Source organism: Triticum dicoccoides, chromosome 6B (assembly GCF_002162155.2).
Source record: "Triticum dicoccoides isolate Atlit2015 ecotype Zavitan chromosome 6B, WEW_v2.0, whole genome shotgun sequence".
NCBI classification, from domain to species: Eukaryota; Viridiplantae; Streptophyta; class Magnoliopsida; order Poales; family Poaceae; genus Triticum; species Triticum dicoccoides.
The window spans coordinates 237,946,343-237,966,832 of record NC_041391.1 but is presented as its reverse complement, the minus strand read 5'-3'; the positions used below and the strand labels follow the sequence as shown (position 1 = coordinate 237,966,832).

The 20,490-nt window shown below is 43.0% G+C and overlaps 1 pseudogene; it reads left to right on the top strand.

The window, feature by feature from the left end:
* Positions 1–6,870, top strand: part of LOC119321070 — a 59,767-nt pseudogene extending 52,897 nt beyond the window's left edge.
* The last annotated feature ends 13,620 nt before the right edge of the window (positions 6,871–20,490 follow it).

The following is a 20,490-nucleotide window of genomic DNA, read 5'->3' as shown; positions in this document are numbered from 1 at the left end:
GTATAGGTGCACTAGTTCGGCGAAGAGATGGTGATACAAGTGCAATATGGATGGTAGATATAGGGTTTTTGTAATCTGAAATAATAAAAACAGCAAGGTAACTAAAGATAAAAGTGAGCGTAAACGGTATTGCAATGATAGGAAACAAGGCCTAGGGTTCATACTTTCACCAGTGCAAGTTCTCTCAACAATAATAACATAGATAGATCATATAACAAGCCCTCAACATGCAACAAAGAGTAACTCCAAAGCCACTAATAGCGGCGAACAAATGTAGAGATTATGGCAGGGTACAAAACCACCTCAAAGTTATTCTTTCGGATCAATCTATAAAAGAGTTCGTACTAGAATAACACCTTAAGACACAAATCAACCAAAACCCTAATGTCACCTAGATACTCCATTGTCACCTCAAGTATCCGTGGGCATGATTATATGATATGCATCACACAATCTCAGATTCATCCAACCAACATAAAAGTACTTCAAAGAGTGCCCCAAAGTTTCTACCGGAGAGTCAAGAACGTGTGCCAACCCCTATGCATAGGTTCCAATGTCACGAAACCCGCAAGTTGATCACCAAAACATACATCAAGTGGCACATGACATCCCATTGTCACCACAGATAATCACGGCAAGACATACATCAAGTGTTCTCATAAAAGACTCAATCCGATAAGATAACTCAAAAGGGGAAACTCAATTCATCACAAGAGAGTAGAGGGGGAGAAACATCATAAGATCCAACTACAATAGCAAAGCTCAGGATACATCAAGATCGCGCCATAGATGGGACACGAGAGAGAACACGAGAGAGAGAGAGAGAGATCAAACACATAGCTACTGGTACATACCCTCAGCCCCGAGGGTGAACTACTCCCTCCTCATCATGGATAGCACCGGGATGATGAAGATGGCCACCGGTGATGGGATCCCCCTCCGGCAGGGTGACGGAACGGGCTCCCGAGAGGTTTTTTGTGGCTATAAAGGCTTGCGGCGGCGGAACTCCCGATCTATCTTCTGTTCTGGAAGTTTTAGGGTACAAGAGTATATATGGGTGCAAGGGGTACGTCGGAGGAGCTACGGGGGCCCCACGAGGCAGGGGGGCGCGCCTAGGGGGGTGGGTACGCCCCCGACCCTCGTGGGCAGCCTGGGACTCCCCTGACGTGCACTCCAAGTCTATCAGGTTGCTTTCCTTCCAAAAATAACTTCTCCAGTTGATTTCGTTCCGTTTTGACTCCGTCTAATATTCCTTTTCCTCGAAACACTGAAATAGGCATAAAACAGCAAATCTGGGCTAGGCCTCCGGTTAATAGGTTAGTCCAAAAAATAATATAAAAGTGGATAACAAAGCCCATTATTGCCCAAAACAGTAGATAAAGTAGCATGGAACAATCAAAAATTATAGATACGTTGGAGACGTATCAACCCACAAACGAAATGGGGAAGGAACACGACTCTCTCATGGGATTCCAGAGTGGGGACGACCTGTCCCTCCGGGGTAATACGATGGCCGATCTTCTGGGCCAGATACCCGGCTCCCCGGAGCTTCTTGATGTCCTTCTCCTAGACAGCTGAGGCCATCCATTTACCTCCTACTCCAGATCCAGACATCTTCGTGAGACTTCCTTTCAACGGGGAAGAAGAGTGCTTGGGCGTTAGGGCTCGCACAGAGGGGAATGAGCTAGCGGGAGAAGGCATGGGTAAAGGAGAAAGGAACCTGACCTCCTTATAAAGGCGATAAAAGGCTTTTTGTGCTTCCCCACTTGCCTGGTGGAGCCCGACGGCCTCCCACTCGCTGCGATTAGCGGCACGGTTAGATTACCCATACCCGTATTAATGAGAATCCCGTAATAAGGGGACACGATCTCTGCTTTGACGAGACGTGTCACAGAAACCGCCTCGTAATATGCGTTGTAGCTGGTTGTGTGGAAACGGTTCGAATAATGGATCCGATCATAATAACGTGTCACGTCATCAGGAAAAATTGTCAGCAGATTGCATTTGTGAAATATCGTTCTCTCTATGGTGGTATGCGAAGACCATTTTTCAAATCCGGACACGATTTCAGTGTTCGATAATTACTTTGGAGTATTCGGAGGAGGAACCCGCCTTGCAATGCCGAAGACAATACTGCGCGCCGGACTCATCGTCATTGAAGCCTGGTTCAGGGGCTACTGAGGGAGTCCTGGATTAGGGGGTATCCGGACAGCCGGACTATGTACAGCGTCCGAACTATTGAAGCGTGAAGATACAAGACTCAAGACTTCAGCCCGTGTCCTGATGGGACTTTCCTTGGCGTGGAAGGCAAGCTTGGCGATCCGGATATTATATTTCCTTCCTTGTAACCGACTCCATGTAAACCTTAGCCCTCTCCGGTGTCTATATAAACCGGAGAGGTTGGTCCTTAGAAGGCTGATCACAATTACATTCATACCATCACAGGCTAGCTCCTAGGGTTTAGCCTCTACGATCTCGTGGTAGATCTACTCTTGTACTACCCATATCATCAATATTAATCAAGCAGGAAGTAGGGTTTTACCTCCATCGAGAGGGTCCGAACCTGGGTAAAACATATGTGTCCCTTACTTCTTGTTACCATCAGCCTTGACACACAGATCGGGACCCCCTACCCGAGATCCGCCGGTTTTGACACCGACAACCGTTCTCTAGTCAATTTCAGGTCGATGCAGCGGCCAAGCTCAATGGAGATGAGGTGCGCTGTGGCGACGGCGGCGGAGCTCCAGTAACAGATGGGGGCGAGAGGAAGAAGATGTGGAACAGGAAGAATGAAAAAAGACCTAGTCGGGTCTATTAATAAGGAAGGGCCACTAAAGAGCGCGAAAAAAGAGGAGGCTGAAAACATGAGTTATTCAACTGCAAGGACGCCTCAATTTTCGGGATGGTTATCAAGACAAAGATCTGTTGGGATATATTGGATAAAACGCACTTTTATAACAGGTGACGTCATGGCGGGTTTACCACAAGTCCAGAAAATGACGTCATGGCGGGTTACAAAAAATTTCATAAAGGCAGAAGATTTTTTCCTTAAGTGTCGAAGATTGACATGAAAACCAGTTCAAATCAATCTGGGGCCTAATGTTTTTTTGACTGTGAACTATGGGGCAAACTCCCACAACATTTCATTTTTTTAATTGATAATAGGTAACAGTTACAACAACATGATTACAAGAGGTAACCAAGAAGAAAATAAAAAACTAAACAACAAGTTAAACTTAAGGGGGCAGGAAGGAGATCCATTTCAGCAAGTCATCCTTGTAAACAGATTTGATTCTGTGCTGCATAAGAGTCATGTCATGCCTCAAAGCACATCTCCATTTATTGAAACTTGCCCTCTCACCTCTGAAAACCTTGGCATTCCTGATGATCCAGATATTCCAGCAGGCCATAAACACTACTTCAGTGAAAAAAGGCTTATCAAAGCTTCTCCTTGCCTGAATAACCAAGTCAGACATGGAGTTGCCAGCAGACCAATCAATATGCAGATAATTCCAAACTCTAACACTGAAGTTGCAGTTAAAAAACAGATGGTCTCTTGTTTCTCTAGTTTGAAGTGGGCAGAGCTTAGAATAAACACCATCATCCATGTGCCAGTGTCTCCTATCAACCATATCCTTGGTGTTTAGTCTGTCCATGATAAGCATCCAAGCAAAAACCTTGATCTTTAGAGTGCAAGAGGATTTCCAAATCCAGCACATTAAGGGGTTGAAATATTCAGACACAAACGTATGGCAGTAAAACAACTTGGGCTTGAAGACCTTTGAGGAACCCTGCCATAACCACAGATCCTTGGAAGTAGCATCTCTACTGTGGGAGCCCAACATATCTTTGATTAAATTTAACTCATCAAACGCTTGAGCAGACAAAGGGAGGTGGAAATGCTGGTATAAGTCCAAGGTATTGAAGATTTCCTTAACTGAGATCCAGGGATCCTTGGCAAAAGAGAATAATCTTGGAAATCTAGATTGCAAGCTAGAAACCTCATTGCCACGATTCCAATTGTCAGACCAGAAAAGAGCAGTGTCTCCAGCATTAATCTGCACCCAGGAGCAATCCCTAAAATGCTGCATTACCTTGCAAATATCCCTCCACCAAAAGGAGCCACAAAATTTTGTTCCCTGGGGCACTCCATCATAATAATATGAATCCCAAATTAAGGACACCCAAGGAATATCTCTCCTATTAAGGAAATTACTAGCATGCTTGAGAAGCAATGCCACATTCTGAACTCCTAGGTTTAGAATACCAAGACCACCCTTATTTTTTGGTCTACAAATCAGATCCCAGGCATCAAGAGATGGTGCAGGCTCATCTCTATGTTTCCTCCACAGGCATTGTCTTTGGATTCTTTCCAGCTGCTTAAGGATACTAGCAGGAACAGTCAGGCTACCCAGAAAGAAAATTGGAATGGAGAACAAAGTAGAGTTTAGGAACTGCAATCTTTCACCTTGATTAAGGAAGGAGGAGCTGGCAGTCATTCTCCTCTCCATACAGTCCACAAGAGGCATGAAGTCCACCATTTTTGGCCTTGTAGTTCCCACAGGTAAACCAAGATATGTAAAAGGCATCTTGCCAGTTTGGCATCCAAAAGCAGCAACAAGGTCCACCATCACTGCATGGTCAACATTTATAGGAATAATGAAAGATTTATGGTAGTTTACATCAAGACCTGTGGAGTGAGAGAATACCTTTAGCATATCCTTCAGGGCTAGAAGTTGTGCCCTGTCAGCAAGTAGGATGATCAATGTATCATCAGCATATTGTATGACAGGGTAGTCCTGATCATGGCAAGGAATAGGTAGTTTTAGGATACCCTTCCTGAACATACCATTAATCACAGTTTGCAAAAGATCAGCAGCTATAACAAAAAGCAGAGGAGATACAGGGTCCCCCTGTCTGACTCCTTTTTTGCAAATGAATTTCCTCCCAGGGACACCATTAAGAAGAACAGAAGAAGTACCAGTGGCAAGTAGCTGTTTCATCCAGAGGATCCATACTTGCAAATATTCTTGAAGCCCAAGACTCAGGTTATGGATGGCGGTTTAGTTAAAGGCCCATGGCCCAGAGGCAATTTAAGGCCCGTAGTGATAAACCACCATGTATGCGTGACTTGTATTGTAAGGCAAGAATAGTTAAGAGACCGAGCTGGGCACTGTTTATGAGCCGACCGGGACTCTGTAGAGCCGTTGGGCGTCGGCCCTTGTATATAAAGGGACGACCCAGCGGCGGTTCAGGGCAAGTAACATCAACTCGAGAGCTAGGTCAGCGATTCGCTCCCTGGTTATCGAGACATAAGCAATCCCACTCAAAACTGGATCGTAGGCTTTTACCTTCACCGTAAGGGGCCAAACCAGTATAAACCTTGTGTCCTTTGTCCCAATTAACCCCTTCAAGCTTCCTAGTTGCGATGGCTCCACGACTAAGTCCTTTCACTAGGACATTTGCCGTGACAATTCCATGACAAAAACCCAAATATCGGAGAAGAAATACAAGGTTATAATCAATCATGCATATAAGAGATCAAAGAAGACTCAAATAACTTTCATGGATAAAAACATAGATCTGATCATAAACTCAAAGTTCATCGGATCCTAACGAACACATCACAAAAAGACTTACATCATATGGATCTCCAAGAGACCAATGTATTGATAATCAAGTGAGAGAGAGGAAGCCATCTAGCTACTAATACGGACCCGTAGGTCTACAAAGAACTACTCACGCATCATCGGAGAGGCACCAATGGACATGATGAACCCCTCCATGATGGTGTCTAGATTGGATCTGGTGTTTCTAGAACTTGCGGCGGCTGGAATTGATTTTCGTCGACTCCCCTAGGGTTTCTGGAATATTGGGTTATTTATTGAGCAAAGAGGCGGTGCGGGAGGTCACCGAGGTGGGCAAAATCCACCTGGGTGCGCCTAGGGGCCCAGGCGTGCCATGGTGTCTTGTGCCCCCCTCGGGCTCCCTCTCCAGTACTTCTTCGGCCCACTGGATGTCTTCTGGTCCAAAAAAATCCACAAAAATTTTCGCTGCGTTTGGACTCCATTTGATATTGATTTCCTTCGATGTAGAAAACAAGCAGAAAACAACAACTGGCATTGGGCACTATGTCAATAGGTTAGTACCAAAAAATGATAATAAATGACTATAAAATGATTGTAAAACATCAAAGAATGATAATATAACAACATGGAGCAATCAAAAATTATAAATAAATTGGAGATGTATCAGCGTTCTATATACGACAACTCGTCTTGGGTCCTTCAGGGTTTTGACAAACAAAGCAATTAAGGGAAATGATGGGAAGCCATTGCCACTTGTTCAGAAAGCTTTTATTGGTCTAATTGCTGGAGTGGTTGGCGCATGTCTGGGCAGTCCTGATGATTTGGCAATCATTAGGATGCAAGCTGACTCGACCTTACCAGCAGCATAGCGGCGTCACTACAAAAATGCATTCCACGCACTCTACCATATCACCGCTGATGAAGGTGTCCCTGCGCTTTAGAAGGGTGCAGGACCAACTGTGTTGGGGGTTGTGTCACTAAACATGGGTATGCTTGCGTCCTATGATCAAAGTGTTGAGCTGTTTAGAGACAATTGGGTACCGGAGAATATCAGACTGTTATTGGAACCAGTGCCATTTCTCGATTCTTTGCGTCTGCTTGCAGTTTGCCCTTTGATTACGGGAAAACACAAATTGAAAAGATGCAACCTGATGCCACTGGCAAGTACCCATACACTGGGTCTTTGGACTGTGCCATGCAAACCTTGAATACAGAAGTACCAGAAGAAGATCGGCATATAAGATCTCCATTTGGAAGTTGGAGACAAAGTATCAATCCTTGATCGACACATTTAATAACTTTCCAGTGGGCGGCTTAATATTCATCAGTGTATACACGCAAAGGATTGCGAGCATCTACGACTCGCCCGCAGTTGACTTCATCTTTGCCGTCATGATCATCAACATTGCGGCGGATAATTTCCAGCCAAACATATCACGTTAAATCAATCTAGTCAATTTTTTATTGATACATTTTTATTATTTCGAGAACAATTACTCTCGTCTGCAATATCCTTTATGCAGGATAATTAGTCACGACAAAAGTGGCTTATACAGTTGGTACGGAGCACGCGTTGGCGACATTCTGCATCTGTGTTCGTCCGTGCCTTATTACACGGTGAATGGACGCGCGCAAGCCGCCGCCTTTGCGGCCCGGTCTACTCCAACAACTTTGAAGCAAAAAATGATTTATTATCAGCCTCCACCGGATGGCTCGATGGGCAGGCGCGCAAGTCGCTGCCACTGCGGTTTGGTTAACTTCAACAACCAGCCGGGATGAACTAGTGGCCGGGTTACTAACACAACTCATACGGGATCATGTATAACCCGCCACGGTCGACATCACCCTTCTGTGGATTCACATCGCGTTATCAATGCCAAGGATATACAATGAGTGTTGAGAAGATCATCAATTTGCCACTCTGCCTCCATCTTCAACACATTCTAGAGTTCTGCTATTCAACTATATGTGGGTTTATATCTCGGTCAACTATGGAGAATCTCAAGCCAACTCCTCGAGTTGTCTTAAGACTCGGGGGCTACACGGACATGACTCAGCAAATTTTGCCTGTTTCAACAAATTCAAGAACCCCGGGCCATTGGAGGGAAAATAACCCGGTCCTGGAGGTTACTGCCACATTGATGAAAGTTTAAAGACCGTCGGAGAATTTCTGGCTTGAATGCCACTATTATGGGTTAAACCTGCCTGTTTGCAACTTGCTACTCCGCCAGGTGACCCGCCGAACTCTTAACAGTCAACCTTTTTCAAGACCCTGAACTTGTTAAGGTTAAAACGGTGGCTTGTGTCACGAGAGGGCTGGCTTACAGTGAGCCAGGTACAACCATGGTTGTTGCTGCCTTCAAAGCAATCATGTGGCCAAAGTGCCAAACGGCTATTGTTGCCTTTTGAAAGCAATCATGTGGCCTAAGTGCCAAACGGTTGTTGCTGTCTTTCGAAAGCAATCATGTGGCCTAAGTGCCAAACGGTTGTTGCTGCCTTTTGAAAGCAATCATGTGGCCTAAGTGCCAAATGGCAGTTGTTGCCTTTTGAAAGCAATCATGTAGCCTAACTGCCAAACAACCGTTGTTGCCCTTTGAAAGCAATCATGTGGCCTAAGTGCCAAACGGTTGTTGCTACCTTTTGAAAGCAATCATGTAGCCTAAGTGCCAAAAGGCTGTTGTTGCCCTTTGAAAGCAATCGTGTGGTCTAAGTGCCAAAATGCTGTTGCTGCCTTTGAAAGCAAATGTGTGGCCTGTGAGCCAACTTTTTTTGGTCATGCTTTGAAAGCTGGCCTAATGAATATTTGAGATTTGCATATTTTCTTTTTTGGGTTTCAGATGCTTTTATACTCTCAAGTTTTGGCTTTCGCGCAAGTTATGAATCCCCGGGTTACGTGACCCCGGTTTATGCTATTCATGATTGAGTATTTGGGTCACCTGCCATGGCTATGGACTTTAAGTCGCCAGTATGATTCAGTTGGAACAATTGAGGTCATGCGATTGCAAGTCTTTAGGCTGTCACTAGCACTGGATATTGATGTTTAACCTATTAGTATGATCCAAATCTACAGGTATGTTTTTCAATTGCTCCATGAACATTCAAGGTTTGGTAACCCACCCTAATTTTTGACTTCAAATTGTCAATATATTTTGATTTGAATGGGCTTGATTATAGTGTTAATAATCATATTAGGTTGTATATGTTTGGGTTGTCACCTGCCCTGGTTTTTGGCCTTAAGTCGCCAGGGCATCTATTTAACCTTTTTGGCAGAAACTGGTTTTCAAACCGGGCTACATATTCCAATCCTTACTAGCCAACATGGGTGGATTTTGGTTTTGGTTGTCATAACCAATGTTGAATGATTGAGGTTTTCATATCGGATTATATTATTTAAGTCTTAAATAGCCAACATGGCTGGATTTTCATTATGGTTATCATAACCAGTATTGGATGATTGGGGTTTTCAAAGCTCCTTCAGAGTAATGGCTATTATTTCTCATCCAAGAATATCATCTTACAATAAAGAGCGTGGTTTAGTATTGATATGCAAGGCTTTCTACAACATCATTCACATAATGGATATGGTTTTATTTTATAATGGAAGGAATAGTCCCGAGTTGCTGCAGGCATACGACCTAGCACTTGGGGGCTACATTATTCAAATCATGATTATATCAAGTATGCAAGTCCCATGTCGCTGCAAGCATGCACCATGGCACTTGGGGGCTAATGCAAGTCGCTTTTCAAGTCATCACATTATTCAAATCATCGGGTTATCTCCGGAAGATGAGCCAACCTTCTATCTTTTTCTAAGTCCCAACTCATTATTGTCTTACTGAGCCGGCACTTGGGGGCTACACATTGCTCCTCAAGTATATAATCAAATCTTCAAAAGTCCCTGCTCCTTATTGCATAATGACCCGGCCCTTGGGGGCTACACTAGCTCAAATTTTATAAGCATAAGACTGTTATAAGTCCCTGATTGTTGCAGGCAAGACTACCAGGCACTTGGGGGCTACACATGTGAAGTACAAAATATTCACTTTATGACTGATGACTGAGATGAACAATCCGGATTTCTTCAAGGTTCCAGTATTTATACTGAAGCAAGTCTTAAGCTATTACTTTCTTCTACTCAAGACTTGGGGGCTACAGGTGAAGGAGAACACCTTCAAAAAAAAATCAGTGTTGAGCGAACTAGGTCTCATAATTTTTGAGGGAGAAATTTGCAAAGATTATTTGCTCTATGTTATTCAGACAACTTAACATCATACAAATTTTTTATCGAAGTTTGAAGTATTGAAAGTTGGCACAACGTCATATGAATTTTATCAAGCCAAGGCAGTTGAAGATAATAAGGGTTATTTTTTCTCCAAGGAGCCAACGTCAGTTTATTGATATGACAGAGATTCAGAATTTTCAGGAGCTGGTCAAATGGTATTTTTTGAGTGAGCCGGTCCCTTTACATATTCTTATTTTAAGAGTTTAGCATGAATAAATTCAAAGCTAAACTGGGGGCTAATGTTGGCGATATTCCCCACGACCAAGACCCAACTCATAAGGATAAGCCGCCCTAAGGCTTAAGTCGTCTCTCGGTTTAAGTCGCCTTGATGTTAGGTCATCTCAGATCCTAACCCGGCTGGTGAGACCCGGCTAGTGAGACCCGGCATGTGAGACCCGGCTGGTGAGACCCGGCAGGTGAGACCCGGCTGGTGAGACCCTGCAGGTGAGACCTAGCAGACGGTCTCTAACCCGGCAGACAGTTATGACCTGGCAGACCGATTGTGACCCGGCAGATGCATGGAGTCACGGAGATGAGTCTCGGAGATGAGTTGCCTGGGTTTAAGAAGCCAAAGACGTTAAGAAGCCCACGGAGAGAAGCCCAAGACGTTAAGAAGCCCACAGTGAGAAGTTAGAATAGTTTGAATCTTAATCCAACTTGGACTCTACATGTAACCCGCCCCTTCAACTTATATAAGGAGGAGTGGGGCGCCCCAAGAGGATCAAGTTTTTTCTAGACGTCTCAATAGACAGGTCTCAATAAACAAGTCTTAGAGAAGGTCAAAATAGATGCTCTCGAGATAGAGGTAGCAAAACCTCACCCCTGTAACCGAGATCGTCATGATTATCAATGATCAATCAAGCACGATGTAGGGTTTTACCTCCACCATGAGGGGCCAAACTGATGTCTACTACACAACCTTCATCTTGTAGACATTGTTGGGCCTCCAAGTGCAGAGGTTTGTAGGACAGTAGCAAATTTCCCTCAAGTGGATGGCCTAAGGTTTATCAATCCGTGGGAGACTTAGGATGAAGATGGTCTCTCTCAAACAACCCTGCAACCAAATAACGAAGAGTCTCTTGTGTCCCCAACACACCCAATACAATGGTAAATTGTATAGGTGCACTAGTTCGGTGAAGAGATGGTGATACAAGTGCAATATGGATGGTAGACATAGGTTTTTGTAATTTGAAAATATAAAAACAACAAGGTAGCAAGTAACAAAAGTGAGAGAAACGGTATTGCAATGCTTCGAAACAAGGCCTAAGGTTCATACTTTCACTAGTGCAAGTTCTCTCAACAATAATAACATAATTATATCATATAACAATCCCTCAAGATGCAACAAAGATTCACTCCAAAGTCACTAATAGAGGAGAACAAACGAAGAGATTATTGTAGGGTACGAAACCACCTCAAAGTTATTCTTTCCGATCCATCCATTGGGCTATTCCTATAAGTGTCACAAACAACCCTAGAGTTCGTAGTAAAATAACACCTTAAGACACACATCAACCAAAACCCTAATATCACCTAGATACTCCAATGTCACCTCAAGTATCCGTGGGTTTGATTATACGATATGCATCACACAATCTCAGATTCATCTATTCAAACCAACACAAAGAACTTCAAAGAGTGCCCCAAAGTTTCTACCGGAGAGTTGATACATCTCCAATGTATCTATAATTTTTGATTGTTCCATGCTATTATATTACCTATTTTGGATGTTTAATGGGCTTTACTATACACTCTTATATTGTTTTTGGGACTAACCTATTAACCGGAGGCCCAACCCAGATTGCTTTTTTTTTTGCCTATTTCAGTGTTTCGCAGAAAAGGAATATCAAACGGAGTCCAAACAGAATGAAACCTTCGGGACAGTTATTTTTGGAACGGAAGCAATCCAGGAGACTTGGAGTAGACGTCAGGGAAGCAACGAGGAAGCTACTAGGGTCCAGGGCGCCCCCCCATCCTCGTGGGCCCCTCGTGGCTCCCCTGACCGACTTATTTCGCCTATATATATATCCATATACCCTAAAAACATTGAGGAACACAATAGATTGGGGGTACCGCCGCCGCAAGCCTCTATAGCCACCAAAAACCTCTCGGGACCCTGTTCCAGCACCCTGCCGGAGGGGGGGATCCCTCATCGGTGGCCATCTTCATCATCCGTACACTCTCCATGACGAGGAGGGAGTAGTTCACCCTCGGGGCTGAGGGTATGTATGAGTAGCTATGTGTTTGATCTCTCTCTCTCTCTCTCTCTCTCTCTCTCTCTCTCGTGTTCTTAATTCGACACGATCTTGATGTATCGCGAGCTTTGTTATTATAGTTGGATCTTATGATGTTTCTCCCCCTCTACTCTCTTGTGGTGGATTGAGTTTTCCCTTTGAAGTTATCTTATCGGATTGAGTCTTTAAGGATTTGAGAACACTTGATGTATGTCTTGCATGTGCTTATCTGTGGTGACAATGGGATATCACGTGATCTACTCGATGTATGTTTTGGTGATCAACTTGCGGGTTTAGTGACCTTGTGAACTTATGCATAGGGGTTGGCACACGTTTTCGTCTTGACTCTCCGGTAGAAACTTTGGGGCACTCTTTGAAGTACTTTGTGTTGGTTGAATAGATGAATCTGAGATTGTGTGATGCATATCGTATAATCATGCCCACGGATACTTGAGGTGACATTGGAGAATCTAGGTGACATTAGGGTTTTGGTTGATTGTGTCTTAAGGTGTTATTCTAGTACGAACTCTATGAAAGATCAAACGGAAAGAATAGCTTCATGTTACTTTACTACGGACTCTTGAATAGATTGATCAGAAAGGATAACTTTGAGGTGGTTTCATATCCTACCATAATCTCTTCGTTTGTTCTCCGCTATTAGTGACTTTGGAGTGACTCATTGTTGCAAATTGAGGGATAGTTATATGATCCAGCTATGTTATTATTGTTGAGAGAACTTGCACTAGTGAAACTATGAACCTTAGGCCTTGTTTCCTAGCATTGCAATACCGTTTACGTTCACTTTTATCATTAATTACCTTGCTGTTTTTATATTTTCAGATTACAAAAACCTATATCTACCATCCATATTGCACTTTTATCACCATCTCTTCGCCAAACTAGTGCACCTATACAATTTACCATTGTATTGGGTGTGTTGGGGACACAAGAGACTCTTCGTTATTTGGTTGCAGGGTTGTTTGAGAGAGGCCATCTTCATCCTACGCCTCTCACGGATTGATAAACCTTAGGTCATCCACTTGAGGGAAATTTGGTACTGTCCTACAAACCTCTGCACTTGGAGGCCCAACAACGTCTACAAGAAGAAGGTTGTGTAGTAGACATCAAGAGTCAAGACGAAAACATGCGCCAACCCCTATGCATAGATTCCCAAGGTCACGGAACCCGCAAGTTGATCACCAAAACATACATCAAGTGAATTAATAGAATACCCCATTGTCACCACAGGTATCCCACGCAAGACATACACCAAGTGTTCGCAAATCCTTAAAGACTCAATCAGATAAGATAACTTCAAAGGGAAAACTCAATCCATTACAAGAGGGTAGAGGGGGAGAAACATCATAATATCCAACTATAATAGCAAAGCTCGCGGTACATCAAGATCGTGCCATATCAAGAACACGAGAGAGAGAGAGAGATCAAACACATAGCTATTGGTACATACCCTCAGCCCTGAGGGTGAACTACTCCCTCCTTGTCATGGAGAGCGCCGGGATTATGAAGATGGCCACCGGTGATGGATCCCTCCTCCGGCAGGGTGCCGGAACAGGGTCTAGATTGGTTTTTGGTGGCTACAGAGGCTTGCGGTGGCGGAACTCCCGATCTAGGTTTCTTTTAGGGGGTTTCTGTATTTATATTTGGCGTCAGTTTCACGTCAGGGGGGTCTCTGAGTCAGCCACGAGGTAGGGGGGGGCATCCAGGGGGTAGGGCGCGCCCTCCACCCTCGTGGTTGGCCCGGGACTCTTCTGGCCCAACTCTTTTGCTTCTGGGGCTTCTTCTGGTCCATAAAAAATCTCCGTAAATTGGCAGGTCAATTAGACTCCATTTGGTATTCCTTTTCTGTAGAACTCAAAAACAAGGAAAAAATAGAAACGGACACTAGGCTCTAGGTTAATAGGTTAGTCCCAAAAATCATATAAAATAGCATATAAATGCATATAAAACATCCAAGATGGATAATATAATAGCATGGAACAATCAAAAACTATAGATACGTTGGAGACGTATCAGGCATCCCCAAGCTTAATTCCTACTCGTCCTCGAGTAGGTAAATGATAAAAACAGATTTTTTGATGTGGAATGCTACCTAACATATTTATCAATGTAATCTTCTCTATTGTGGCAAGAATATTTCATATCCATAAGATTCAAAACAAAAGTTTAATATTGACATAAGAACGATAATACGTCAAGCATACTAACAAAGCAATCATGTCTTTTGAAAATAAAATGGCCAAAGAAAGTTATCCCTTCAAAATCATATAGTCTGGCTATGCTCTATTGATACTTCTCCAACGTATCTATAATTTTGATCGTTCCATATTGTTATATTATCATTCTTGGATGTTTTACGATCATTTTATAGTCATTTTATATCTTTTCTTGGTACTAACCTATTGACATAGTGCCCAGTGCTAGTTGTTGTTTTCTGCATGTTTTTTACATCGCAGGAAATCAATATCAAACGGAGTCCAAATGCAGCGAAACTCCTGGAGGATTTTTTTGGGCCAGAAGAAAGCCAATGGGCCAAAGAAGCACTTGGGGGGGCTGCTCGAGGGGAGCAACACCCACCAGGGGGTGCCAGGAGGCCCAGGCGCGCCCAGGTGGGTGCTGCCCACCTCGGGTGCCCCCTGAACCGCCTCTTCACTCTATAAATACCACAATATTCCATAAACCCTAGGGGAGTCGACGAAATATTGATCCAGCCACCGCAGAGTCCAGAACCACCAGATCCAAACTAGACACCATCATGGAGGGGTTCATCACTTCCATTGGTGCCTCTCCTATGATGCGTGAGTAGTTCTTTGTAGACCTACGGGTCCATAGTTAGTATCTATATGGCTTCCTCTCTCTCTCTCTCTCTCGTTTATCAATACAATGGTCTCTTGGAGATCCATATGATGTAAGCCTTTTTGCGGTGTTTTTGTTGGGATTCGATGAACTTTAAGTTAATGATCAGATCTATGTTTTTATCCATGAAAGTTATTTGAGTCTTCTTTGATCTCTTATATGCATGATTGCTTATAGCCTCGTATTTCTTCTCTGATATTTGGGTTTTGTTTGACCAACTTGATCTATTTAGCTTGCAATGGGAAGAGGTGCTTTGTAGTGGGTTCGATCTTACGGTGCTTGATCCCAGTGACAGAAGGGGAACCGACACGTATGTATCGTTTCTACTAATGATAATAAGATGAGATCTATATCTCGACAATAGATAAACGGATCTCGTCTACACCATGGCATAGTTCTTATTGCATTACTCTGTTTTTCCATGAACTTAATACACTAGATGCATGCTGGATAGCGGTCGATGTGTGGAGTAATAGTAGTAGATGCAGGCAGGAGTCGGTCTACTAATCTTGGACGTGATGCCTATATAATGATCATTTCTTGGATATCGTCGTGATTATTTGAAGTTCTATCAATTGCCCAACCGTAATTGTTTTCCCACCTTTGCTATTTTTCTCGAGAGAAGCCACTAGTGAAACCTACGACCCTCGGGTCTCTTTTCATCATATTTGCCTTTTCGATCTATTTTCCCTTACATTTATTTTCAGATCTATTAAACCAAAAATACAAAAATATCTTGCTGCAATTTATTTGTTCCCTGATCTATTTATCCTATCTACCACTTTTTACCTCATGTTATTTGCCTACTTGAGGCGCCGTACCCGAAAGGGATTGACAACCCCTTTAACACGTCGGGTTGCGAGTATTTGTTATTTGTGTGCAGGTGCTGTTTACGTGGTGTGAGGAGGTTCTCCTACTAGTTCGATAACCTTGGTCTCATCACTGAGGGAAATACCTACCATCGCTATACTGCATCATCCCTTCCTCTTTGGGGAAATACCGACATAGTTCTAGCAGACATCAAAAGGAATTTCTGGCGCCGTTGCCGGGGAGGATCTTCAACATCAACCAGGTTCCTAATCACAAATCTCATCTCCTTGCAATTTACATTATTTGCCATTTGCCTCTCGTTTTCCTCTCCCACACTTCACAAAAATTTGGTGTTTTATTCGCCTTCTTTTTCGTTCGCCGTTTTGAACGCTCCTCCTTTGTTACCAGACTTTGAAGTTTTATACTTCAAACAAAAGCAAGGAGAAATTTTGAAAGATGCTTGGTATAGGCTTATGGAATCTTATCGTGTTTGCGACCTAAAAGGAGATGCAAAAAATTTCTTAGAAATTTTTACGTAGGATCAAGGTTGGATAAAGCGGTAAGCGTAAGCGAGGCGGCTGGCCTTTGACTAGTGCCTAGGTGGTGCTTAAGCACTCTAGGCGCGACCTAGGCGGTAATATAGTTTTCACTATCAGGGTGTATCTATGGTTATTATATGCGTATCAATATTAACTTAGGTCTTATAAATAAGTGAACTACTAGCTACTACCATTAGAATATGAATCGTTTGGCATATCAGTGCAATATGGCATGGTTTGTTACTTGGGTAGACATTTTCTTGCTTTTCCTGCCTAGACATCCATTTATGCCCTAGGCGAGGCGTTTGGCCATCGCCTAGCGCCTAAGCGTGCCTAAGCGTCTCCTAGGCACTGCCTTTTCCAACAGAGCGTAGGATTGGCTTTGCATTATAGACAACTCTTGGATTTTGCCGCAAAAGGGAATTTTATTGAGCTTGATGTCAATGCCGCCTATGAAATTTTAGAAGGAATTTTGGGAGTTCCACCACAAAATAAAGGGTTTTATTTCACCCCCAGAGTGAGTCCAAATTTTGGACAAACTCGGCGATTTTCATAAACATATGGTGGAATTACAAAAATAGATTGAACCCCTCAAACATCTCAATGGTAGTATCAATCATATGAACACTTTGATTTCTCTTTGCAATAAATGGTTGGATATTTTAGATCTCAAGATGGTTTCTTTTTCGGAAAATTTAGGGAAGCGTAAAGAGCCTCCCGGGTTTGAAAATACCCTTACTAAAGTGGCAAAGATAATGGAAGGCAACACTTAGATCCTACGCATTATGCCTAGCTAGGGGCGTAAAACGATAGCGCTTGTTGGGAGGCAACCCAATGAATAAATTTTATTTTTACTTTTTTCTTTCTATCCTTGAGTGTTAGCACAATTATTCTACTGTTATGAATGTGTTTTTTGTGTTTTAGTTAGTGTTTGTGCCAAGCAAGACCTTTGGGAAGACTTGGGTGAAAGTTTATTTGATCATGCTGAAAAACAGAACCGTTTGCACTCACGAGATTCGTTTTCATTTTTAACAGAAGAGTGCTTTTAAGTTGATTCTTTTTGCAGAGGATTAATAGACAAATTACTAACGTCCACCAATTTATTTTATAATTTTTGGAGTTACATAAGTATTCTAAATTTTCAGATTTCTACAGACTGTCCTGTTTTTGACAGATTCTGTTTTCTCTGTGTTGTGTGCTTGTTTTAATGATTCTATGGTTTTCTTTGATGAGTTTTTGCCATAGAAAAGTTGGAATACAGTAGAAATAATGCAAAAACAAAATAAGAATAGTTTTGATACAATACTTATAGTAGTGGTTTGGTTTCTTATACTAACGGATCTCACGAAGGTTTTGTTTGAGTTTTGTGTGATTGAAGTTTTCAAGTTTTGGGTTCTCTTACGATGGATGAAGGAATAAGGATAAGAAAAAGGCTAAGCTTGTGGATGACCGAGGCACCCCAAGATAGTATTCGAAGAATAGAAAGCAACTAAGCTTGGGGATGCCCCCGAGTGGCATCCCCGCTTTCTTCTAACAACCATCGGTATTTTACTTGAAACTATATTTTTATTAGTCACATGATATGAGTTTTGCTTGGAGCGTCTTGTATGATATGAGTCTTTGCTTGTTTTACTTTGTGTTTTAAGTGTTGAATCCTTGCTGGACACTCCCTTTTTAGAAATCCAAAAATTATGCTATGCTTGCTCCTATGCTTCGCTTAAATTTTTAGAGCCGTGGATTTGCTCTAGTACTTCACTTATATCTTTTTGAGCATGGTGTGCTTTGCTAATTTTAAAGAAATGCTCTCATGCTTCACTTTAATTTATTTGGGATTTAGTAATTTTTAAGAAATTCTCTCTTCCTTCACTTAGATTATTTTGAGAGAAAGAAAAAATTGTGCTCATGATCTTCACTTATATTTGTTTGAGCTTATCAAAAGCAACATATGAAAATAGTCCCAAAGTGATAGATATTCAAGGAGGATATAATAAAAACTTTCATGAAGATGATTGGACAAAATAAACTTGATTCTTAGTAATGGTTGTGAGATATGACAATATGATATGTGAGTCATGTTGATGAGTAATTGTCCTTTAGTAAGAATATTGATGTCAAGGTTTGTGATTCCCTATGCAAGCACAAAAGTCAATAGTTGTGCAATGAAATTTACATCCTCCTTATCATGCATTATTCGGTGTTACTTATGCTTAATGCTTGGGTACGAGATTTTTCGCTTTTTGGTTGGCCGCTTCTCAGTCTTTTTGCTAGCCTTCATTTTGCACTAAGTATGATCACTACTTGTGCATCCAAACCCCTTTAAAACAATTTTGCGATATGAGTCCACTATACCTACCTATATGCAGTATTTCCATGCCGTTCTAAGCCAATTTGCATGTGCCATCTCTAATGTTCAAAATAAATTTCTCTTTTGTGTGCTCTACTACTCGTGAGGCGTTAAAGGGTAGCCAATATTTTCCATGCTAGATGTGTTATTCTCACGATGAGTGTTTATTCACTTGTCATTGCACGAGAGTACGACAAAGTTACTAGGGATGCCCAGTACCGAAATGAATAAATGAATTTACTTTATGTTGTAAAATAATAAATTCCTTGGAAAGTGTTGGTATGGAGGGCACCCGTGGATACAGTTAGCCATGAAAAGTGAAAGTTATGGTGGAAAAAGGAATAAACTTTATTTTCTGTTTGGGAACCGCCTATGATGTATCTAGCATGGAAAGTGTTGGGATGCTCCAAGTCATTTTTGTTGGTAGGAAAAGTATGCCTCTCAAAAATAATTTTATCTCTCAATTTAAGCTTTGAGCTCTGGCACCTCTACAAATCACTACTTCCCTCCGCGAAGGGCCTTTCTTTTACTTATGCAATTTTTATTTTGAATTTGAGTCTCCATCTTCTCTTATAAAGCACCAACTAAGGGGCACTATGATCGTATTTGAGCATTGGGTCTAGCTAATATTCGAGTGTGTTTCATGAATGGATCAATGATTGAGTATGATGGGCTAGAGATAACTTGATTTAGTGTTGATATGTGAGGGAGTCCTGGACTAGGGGGTGTCCGGACAGCCGGACTATCATCGTCCGCCGGACTCCAAGACTACGAAGATACAAGATTGAAGACTCCGTCCCGTGTCCGGATGGGACTTTCCTTGGCGTGGAAGGCAAGCTTGGCGATACGGATATGTAGATCTCCTACCATTGTAACCGACTCTGTGTAACCCTAGCCTTCTCCGGTGTCTATATAAACCGGAGGGCTTTAGTCCGTAGGACACAACATACATTACAACAATCAGACCATAGGCTAGCTTTAGGGTTTAGCCTCCTTGATCTCGTGGTAGATCCACTCTTGTACTACCCATATCATCAATATTAATCAAGCAGGACGTAGGGTTTTACCTCCATCAAGAGGGCCCAAACCTGGGTAAAACATCGTGTCCCTTGTCTCCTGTTACCATCCGCCTTGACACACAGTTCGGGACCCCCTACCCGAGATCCGCCGGTTTTGACACCGACATTGGTGCTTTCATTGAGAGTTCCTCTGTGCCGTCACCGATAGGCTCGATGGCATCTTCAATCAACAACGCTGTCTAGGGTGAGACTTTTCTTCCCGGACAGATCTTCGTATTCGGCGGCTTCGCACTGCGGGCTAATTCACTTGGCCATCTGGAGTAGATCGAAAGCTACGCCCCTGGCCGTCAGGTCAGATTTGGAAGCCTAAACATCACGGCCGACATCCGTGGGGACTTGATCTTCGACGGACTCGAACCACAGCCAAGCGTGCCGCACTGTTACGATGGGCATGATCTAGCTCTGCCGCCGAACAGTGCCTTGGTGGCCGCACAAGAATCCGCTCCGGCCCTTAGACCAAAGCCGATCGCCCAGATCGAGGACCGGTGGTTGGACACCGCCTCGGGGGCTCCAACTTCCACGGCGATGGAGCCGAACACTAACCTTGTCCCTCGCGAAGCTCATGACTCCGAGGTGCCAGACTCCTTGCCGGACTCCGAACCTCCCATGCCCCCGCCAATCGAATCTGATTGGGCGCCGGTTATGGAATTCACCGCCGCGGACATCTTCCAACACTCGCCCTTTGGCGACATCCTAAATTCGCTAAAGCATCTCTCGCTATCGGGAGAGTCCTGGCCGGA